General features: G+C 55.2%; 1 long non-coding RNA gene across 6 annotated transcripts; it reads left to right on the forward strand.

Annotated features, from left to right (window-relative positions):
• The first annotated feature begins 533 nt into the window (after positions 1-533).
• LOC142925646 (uncharacterized) lies at positions 534-7,923 on the forward strand. Of its 6 annotated transcripts, XR_012942599.1 has the most exons (6): positions 534-827; positions 958-1,086; positions 1,516-1,678; positions 3,730-3,828; positions 6,331-6,497; positions 6,878-7,923. It is a non-coding gene; the product is annotated as an uncharacterized LOC142925646 (long non-coding RNA). The 6 variants fall into 6 exon arrangements; XR_012942598.1 differs by having other exon boundaries at positions 537-1,086; XR_012942602.1 differs by lacking the exons at positions 534-827; positions 958-1,086; positions 1,516-1,678; positions 3,730-3,828 and adding an exon at positions 4,471-4,648.
• Positions 7,924-8,790: the final 867 nt, after the last annotated feature.

Consider the following 8,790-nt stretch of genomic DNA (forward strand, 5'->3'; position numbering starts at 1 on the left):
AGGTTCTTCATTATCAGCAGCCATGGTTACTCCACTGCTGGATGAATGCCTCCTGCCCGAGGCGCCGCCACACGCCCTCTCACGTCCCTGCGACGGAACAATCCACCCAGCACCTGCAGTGTAACTGACGTTCTTGTTCAGTCGGCCCATGTTTTGCTTTGGGGTTGTGAGTGTTTTGTGAGTGTGGTGTGTTAGTCCGTGGTTGAACCGCGTTGGATTGCGTGGGAGATACGGAGCGAATTCCCCTTTATGGGTATCCGACTTAAATCATGGTGAGAAATGATAGAGTTGATGTCAAAAGGATGATGATGGGATGAGGAGGGTGATGGAAGAAGGATGGGAGGAGGATGATGATGATGATGGGAGAAGGATAATGGGAGGAGGATGATGGGAGGAGGAGGGTGATGGGAGGAGGATGATGGGAGGAGGGTGATGGGAGGAGGATGATGGGAAGAGGAGGGTGATGGGAGGAGGATGATGGGAGGAGGAGGAGGAGGAGAAAGATGAGGATGGAAGGAAGACGGTGATGGGAGAAGCACGACGAGGTGATGGGAGGAGGTTCTGCTGTAGGCGACGCCGGCGATAAGCGAGAGAGCCAGGGCAAGACAACGAGACGCAAGATAAGCCACTCGTTAGTCTGCACGTGGGGGCCATTATCCCGCACAGAGCCCGATAAATCGTGGGTTCGGCCGCGAGGTAATCGCGCGGACAAAGTCGAGCCGCGCTCACAGAGAGGCGGCGGCCGCGGCGGCGGCGTCCCGGGTCGGGTTTCGCCGCCGCTCAGCGGAGGGAATTTCTCCTCGTTTTGTTTCGCGAGACGCGTCGGGGTGGGACTATTTTTTTGCTCGTGTGTGTGTTTTGTTTCCAGGAGCAAATTCGATCAACGTTAACCCCCCTCCCACGCCCCCTCCCACCGTCTCTGCGTATCCCCTTTGTGGCGATTATCCACGGTTCAAGCTCCATCGCGCTTCTACAATGAGGGCGGCTGAGATTCCTCCAGGCGGTGACACAAAAGCCCCCCGTGCCCTCTCGCTCACCTGTGGCTGTGCGTCCTCCACTCTGCTGCCGGGGCAGCTGCCCACGCAGGTACGGGCACAAAACAAAAGACAAAGGTTCGCCCCGTGTAACCCTCACACGTCTGTTTGGGGCAAGTGCTGTTCGCGAGAAGCACCTATGAAGGCCGGCGCGGCACACGCCCTGCCGTCTTTGTCTTCCCAGTGGCGATGTTTACACATCGCGCTTGGTGATTGCTCATTTGAGGCTGAGTCGACCTACGGGAGGCCCTGGACCGGGTTCAGATAATTAAACGTCACCGGTGTTGGCCGATGAGCGGGAATCAAACTCGGGTCGCGTGCACACCTACAGCCACGTGTAGTAACATACACGTGGCGTCCTCGGTGAGCACTCTAAATTATATTTACAAGACCGTCGGAATGTTTGACTCGGGACGAGGAGACCTCTGTGTAGGGAGTCGCGGTTGTGCCGTTCACATCACTCCGATGTGTTTCTTCACAGCTTCCAGCACGTGGCGCGAAACGTCGGACATCGTGCGGAACAGCCTCTGCAACCACTCGATGGGAGGCGACCTACAACCACCGCAGCGCGCGCGTTATCCCCGGGGGGACAGAGCAACAGAGAATGTCGTGAAAGTCAATCGGATAGCTGATACCTGCAACAGGTATCGGCAGCTATCAGCTGTCACCCATTGCTCGGCGAGACGAGATAAGGGGGCCGCCTATCTGTATCTGACCTGGCACACGTCTTTAACCCTTTGAAGTGGCAGCACGAATGTGCACAAACACGTGCGGGACCAGGAGAGAGGGAGATGCAGAGGGAGAGCGGAGGTGGGGAGGGAGGTGAGATGGAGGGAGATGGATAGAGGGAGACTGAGGATGAGGGAGGAGGGAGATGGGGAGGGAGAGAAGGATAGGGGAGAGAGCAGGAGAGAGAGAGGGGGGATGGGAGAGCCACGTATTGACATTGCCTTAGATTGATGAGAGCGCAATGACTCCGCACAGAAAATAAATGGGGGAGCTGGGGGCGGGGCCGGGGGAGTGAATTACGGGACGGAGGAGGAGCGGGAGGGCGCGCGTCTCACTCAACCACGCCCACCACAACCACCACCACCACCACCACAACCACCATCACCACAACCACTTATACCAACATACACAACCACCACCAGAGCATCACCACACATCCGTTAACGCGCGCACATCACCACTCACCCAACACTCGCGTCGACATCACCACTCACCCACCACCACATACCCCTACAATCCACCCGCCGCCACGACCACCACTATCACCACCACCATTACCACCACTACCACCACATACCTTTACAATCCACCATCCACCACCACCACTACCACCACTACCACCACTACCACCACTACCACCACTACCCCTACCACTACCACCACTACCACCACCACTAATACCACTACCACCACCACTACCACCACATACCTTTACAATCCACCCACCCACCAGCACACTCCAGGCATCTCTGGTCTCAATGTGCTCTTACATGGCTGTATATAAAGGTGATCAATCATCACCATAACACATTGTTCATAACCATGCAGGTGAGAGCCCCCTTATGTATAGGTATAGAGGTCTCATTGTCGGTATGTGTTTTTATATGTATACATATTAAAACACATGCCTATTAAGATGTATTTATCATTGTAGGTATATGTTTTTATATGTATACATATTAAAACACATACCTGCAATGAGAAATACATCATACACAGCACCCATAGGCCACTACCACCATCATACACAGGCCTGTGTAAGACGTTCTATGTGTCTCTATGCACGAATTTTCTCTCCATCAACAAAGACACTTCTTCCTGCTCGCCTGCCACCCACGCACCCACGTCCTAAGTCAACAAGTGTATACACAATCCCTATTGTTAATAAATACATGAGCAGCTGAGCAGAGTTCAATCCGATAATTAATAATAAAATAGCATTATGCGAGCATCCGCGGCGCGGTAAATGCAATTCGCGTGCGTTCGTCGCGATGCGCTGGGCCGTGCCATGACGGGCGGCAGTCGAGTAGGCTATTGCCCCTCGCATCGTTCCAATCAAAGTGTATTATTATGTAAAGAGCAATTGATTGGCCGAATCTATACGGGCTAAGAGAGCCGCCTAGTCCTAATAAAGTAAAATTCTATTTACGTTTCAGACTAATAGAAAATCAATGCATCTTATTGCCTACATCGATTCGCCATTGAGAACGAGCCTCCTACGTAAGCACCGGATTGCTTTTGTTAGGTTTATCGGTGGTTGGGTGGGGGGGACACCCCCACCCCCCACCCCCTACCCCCCACCCCCCACCCCCCTACCCCCCACCTCCCACCCCCTATACCCCCTACCCCCTCCATATTTTATATGGAGTCTTCCTGCCAATAATATCTGGCGATGCGACAACATTTGTTTACCAAGCCTGGCTCTGCCGATGAGGCCCAACAGATCGAAACCTGCTCCCGAGTTCGCTTGCGTAAACAAAATGCTGTTCGGTTAATGTTGGTCCGCAAAAAAAAAAGCCAATAGGCTGAATTTGTGTAACCACGCCTGACACTGCTGATGAGACCCATGATGTCGAAACCTGGTTCAGGGTTTTGATACTTTAAACGAATATTGTTCGGTGGTGAATGACACGATATTACATCGGATGGTACCAGCACGGAATGTTGAGCACACTGCGCTATCCAGGTCGACCTCCCGGAGCGGCAGTTGAAACAAGCGTGGAGGTTTCTTAAGCCGACCGCCACCACCCCCGCCTGCCCTGCCTCCGACCACGAAGTACTCCAAGTGAGTCCCCCACAGTCTGTCGATCGGCAGGTCGCCGCGTGTGGTGGGGTAAAGTGTGGGTGCTTCCACCTCTTCAAAGACGTCGTGGAAGAGGAGACAAAATGCCCTCCAGAGGGGATCTCTAGTTATTCCTCATCCAGTTCGACATCGTCACATTAACTTCACATTAACTCCCAAACTCCAGTCCTCGCGACCCATCACCACCGCGTGTACACACACGCAGAACACGTGCACTCACACACACGGAACGCGTGTACACACACACACAGACAGAACACGTGTACACACACACGGAACACGTGTACACACACAGAACACGTGTACATACAGACAGACAGAACACGTGTACACACACACACGGAACACGTGTACACACAGAACACGTGTACACACACAGACAGAACACGTGTACACACACACGGAAGACGTGTAAACACACACGGAAGACGTGTACACACACACACACGGGACACGTGTACACACATGAAACACGTGTACACACGCACACTGAGATCCCACTTTGAATCGGCTCTATTAACGCAGACATCGTTAATTGCTTAGCGCGTGTTTAACAATCATCGGGCACGTGCAGCGTGGAACCAGTCAATTTGTATTTGAATGATGGGGGAGGGGGCAGTGAATTGATAAACACGGAAAGACAGAGCTGGGTAATGGACTGGAGTTTGGGAAACCCTGCGTGAACTGTTGAGATACATCCGGGAGTTTGGGTGGAACAAGCAGCTGGGAGGTGGGTGGAACACGCAGCTGGGAGGTGGGTGGAACACGCAGCTGGGAGGTGAGTGGAACACGCAGCTGGGAGGTGGGTGGAATACGCAGATGGGAGGTGGGTGGAAGACGCAGCTAGGAGGTGGGTGGAACACGCAGCTTGGAGGTGGGTGGAAACAGAAGCTGGGAGGTGGGTGGAACACGCAGCAAGGAGGTGGGTGGAACACGCAGCTTGGAGGTGGGTGGAAACAGAAGCTGGGAGGTGGGTGGAACACGCAGCAAGGAGGTGGGTGGAACACGCAGCAAGGAGGTGGGTGGAACACGCAGCAAGGAGGTGGGTGGAACACGCAGCAAGGAGGTGGGTGGAACACGCAGCAAGGAGGTGGGTGGAACACGCAGCAAGGAGGTGGGTGGAACACGCAGCAAGGAGGTGGGTGGAACACGCAGCTTGGAGGTGGGTGGAACACGCAGCTTGGAGGGGGTGGAACACGCAGCAAGGAGGTGGGTGGAAGACGCAGCTAGGAGGTGGGTGGAACACGCAGCTGAGAGGTGGGTAGAACACGCAGCTGTAAGGTGGGTAGAACACGCAGCTGTAAGGTGGGTGGAACACGCAGCTTGTAGGTGGGTGGAATGCGCAGCTGGGAGGTGGGTGGAACACGCAGCTGAGAGGTGGGTGGAACACGCAGCTAGGAGGGGGTGGAACACGCAGAATGGTACGTCCACAATTGGAGACGGAGCGATGGGATCGGCTCGTGCGCAAGGCGGAGACAGCTTGCTGGGTCGCGCGAATCGTCGAGACACGGCGACCGCCTTGGGAGGCCTCCCTCCAGCAGCGGAATTGACCGTGGCTGCCGCTGATGATGCTGATGATGATTATGCAGTAGAGACAAACGCCGACCTCTTGTGACCCGCAGAGGAAATATTTGGTGTGGGAGCAACGGGGCAGCGGGGAACGGCCCTGGAAATGGGGGGCACCTCTGCGGAGGTGCCGCTAGCGTGACCTGTAACCCCCCGGGGTTAATGTTCGACCCCAGTGTTTGTGCGCCGCTGTTTAGCGGCATCGATCGCTCCATCCCCTCTCTCTCCCCCGAGAAAACTCGCCCCCCCCCCCATCATCCCATCCCCTGGACCCCCACCATCCACCCCTCCCACCACCACCTCCCTCTCCTCCCCATACCCTTGCCTCGCCTTTGCTTTTTACCTCCCTTCTCTCATCTCCTCTCCTTTGCACATTCGTCAGAATGTGTTCAATGTTCATGCCTCTCTTCACGTCTGCCTCTCCTCACCCTTCACCTCTCCTCTCGCTTTTCTCCTCCGCTCTCCATCCCTCTCCACTCCTCCCTTACATACTTCACCGCGATGGTCAACAATAGTGAATGTGAATGTGAGTGTTGGGGGAGGGGGACTATGTGTGCCGGCGGCTTGTTCAGATGTCACTCGGCACTGATGTTGGCCGTGCCCGGGCATCGGACCTCAGCTGTATGAGTGAACAAGCGCAGCGCGCTAACCGCTGCGCCACGGCTCCCCGCCGACAGACACGTGTCCCTACAGAGACACGCAGATGTCTGCAGCAGCCTCTTCGCGAAGCGAGTGCTGTTAGCGAGCACCTATTATTTACTCCGGACAAACACAGCCACAGCACCACTGTCCCTCCTGGACATCTGTGAAAAAAGAGCTTTATAGCTCATCGGATTCCTCCAGCATGAATACTGATTCTGATTCTGGTATCCCCTCTGCCTCCTCTCACCCTACCCCCTGCCCTACCTCGACCCACAGCAGTGACGACCCCCGCCAACCAACGGACCCACCCCACACACTGCTGCCATGGGCGGGCAAATTCTGAGTGGAGTCGCTGTCCCGCACACCCCAACCCCGCTACCGAGAGAGACGCTGGAATCACCGCCAGGCACTGCACTGCTCACACGAATCAACAGCAGGCGATGGTGATGACGATTCGAGTGGGGGACTTGGGGGGGGGGGGGGTATACAATGGTTGGAGGGAGTTGCTGCACGCGACGTGCTGATGAGTCCTAATCACGACGAAACCGGTCCACAGTTGCCTGTCTCATTGCCGCTGCTGCCAGTCGCTCGCATTTGGCTTACATTTTATTTTGATGGTGACCAAAGACAAGAGGAGCACAGTGTAGTTCTTCAGGAACTGCTGATGGCTTCTCTTTTTAATGCATACGCACTAGAGGCTGTCAGTTAATCTGGCTGCATTGGCATATCCCATGGGGGGTGCGCGCGGGGGGGGGGGAGTGATTCGTGTGCCCTGTTGATTAATGACCCCCGGTCCCGCCCTGCCCACCCCACCACGTGGCAGGGCACGCGGCAGGGCACGCGGCAGGTCACGCGGAACAACAAGCGGCGGCAGCGTCACCACGGCGCTGGTGCGGGGCATGGGGCCACGTGAGGCGTGGAAGGGCTCTGGCAGCCGGCGGCAGGTCCCCCGACAGCCCCATGGGACGTCTTGTACGTTACGTTGAGCTTATTTCACGCCGCTCGTAGCCAGCCGTGCTCATCCGGGGTGCCGGAGTGAAGGACAACAAACTAAACACGACAAAATCGAGCGCATGTGCACGCACTTCTACGCCTGGCTAAACTAGGGTGTAACCTGTAACAGACTGTAGGGGCAAGTGCTGTTAGCGAGCACCTATGAAGGCTGGCACGGCACACGAGGGGGTGGGTGGCCAACGCCACGCCTGGACACACACCTGGACACGCACCTGTATAGTTATTCACCTGCGAACACGTAAATACCTGGGCGTATACCTGGTACGCACACACCCAATAGGCTCTGTGGGAGGGCGAGAACCCGTGGTCGGTTGGGAGGTTCAATCTTGATTTGAAGCTTTCGTGACCGCAGGAATCCATACTCCTTGGTTCTTTCGGTAAAGTCACGTGGGTAGAAACAATAAAAGATCACGAGGTTTCGATCGCGAACAACAAGCAATCGTCTTCAGGTGACGGTCGCCAGCGTTGCGATCGAAACGGCGTGATCTTTTATTTTTTCTACCTACGTGACTTTATCGAGGGAACCAAAGATTAGGTCGGTTGCGTAGTTGAATCGATTGGCGGTAGCCCGGGTCACCGCAAAATATTGGTGGGCCGGGCAGAGTTTAAGGTTTTTTTTTCTGGGAGCACCGCTGGTACTACCAGCCTGTCCTGCCGGAGGGCGACGCTGGGAGCGATGATGAGGACGACGACGATGTCGATCCCACCAGCACGACCGTGACCGCCGGCTGTACCAAAGACAAGGGGGGTGGCCGCCCCCGTAAGAAGCAGAACGTGCTGGGGAATGACCTAACCAGCGTCCTGATGTACTTTCAAAACAAGCAATAAACAGCCATTGCCACGCACAAATCCCCAGCAGCCCCCATTTTTTATGGGTGTTTTGCGTGTTTTTATTTCCATATTTGGCGTGCGTATCGGGCTCAGTGACATCTCCCGTCTTCATAGGCCTTCTGGTTTCGGAGTTATGGAGGATTTGGCACCCCCGGGTCACGATGGTGACCCGGGTCACCGCCAATCGATTCAGTTGGTGAGCATTAGGGTAGGGTTAGTACTAGTGGCTGGTTGGTGAGGGTTAGGGTAGGGTTAGTACTAGTGGCGGGTTGGTGAGCGTTAGGGTAGGATTAGTACTAGTGGCTGGTTGGTTAGGGTTAGGGTAGGGTTAGTTCTAGTGGTTGGTTGGTGAGCGTTAGGGTAGGGTTAGTACTAGTGGCTGGTTGGTGAGCGTTAGGGTAGGGTTAGTACTAGTGGCGGGTTGGTGAGGGTTAGGGTAGGGTTAGTACTAGTGGCGGGTTGGTGAGGGTTAGGGTAGGGTTAGAATTAGTGGCGGGTTGGTGAGGGTTAGGGTAGGGTTCGTACTAGTGGCGGGTTGGTGAGGGTTAGGGTAGGGTTAGTATTAGTGGTGGGTTGGTGAGGGTTAGGGTAGGGTTAGTACTAGTGGCGGGTTGGTGAGGGTAGGGTAGGGTTAGTACTAGTGGCTGGTTGGTGAGCGTTAGGGTAGGGTTGGTACTAGTGGCTGGTTGGTGAGGGTTAGGGTAGGGTTAGTACTAGTGGCTGGTTGGTGAGGGTTAGGGTAGGGTTAGTACTAGTGGCGGGTTGGTGAGGGTTAGGGTAGGGTTAGTTCTAGTGGCTGGTTGGTGAGGGTTAGGGTAGGGTTAGTTCTAGTGGCTGGTTGGTGAGGGTTAGGGTAGGGTTAGTACTAGTGACTGGTTGGTGAGGGTTAGG

Source organism: Petromyzon marinus, chromosome 22 (genome assembly GCF_048934315.1).
Source record: "Petromyzon marinus isolate PM22_M1 ecotype Great Lakes invasive population chromosome 22, UKy_Petmar_22M1.pri1.0, whole genome shotgun sequence".
Lineage (NCBI taxonomy): Eukaryota > Metazoa > Chordata > Hyperoartia > Petromyzontiformes > Petromyzontidae > Petromyzon > Petromyzon marinus.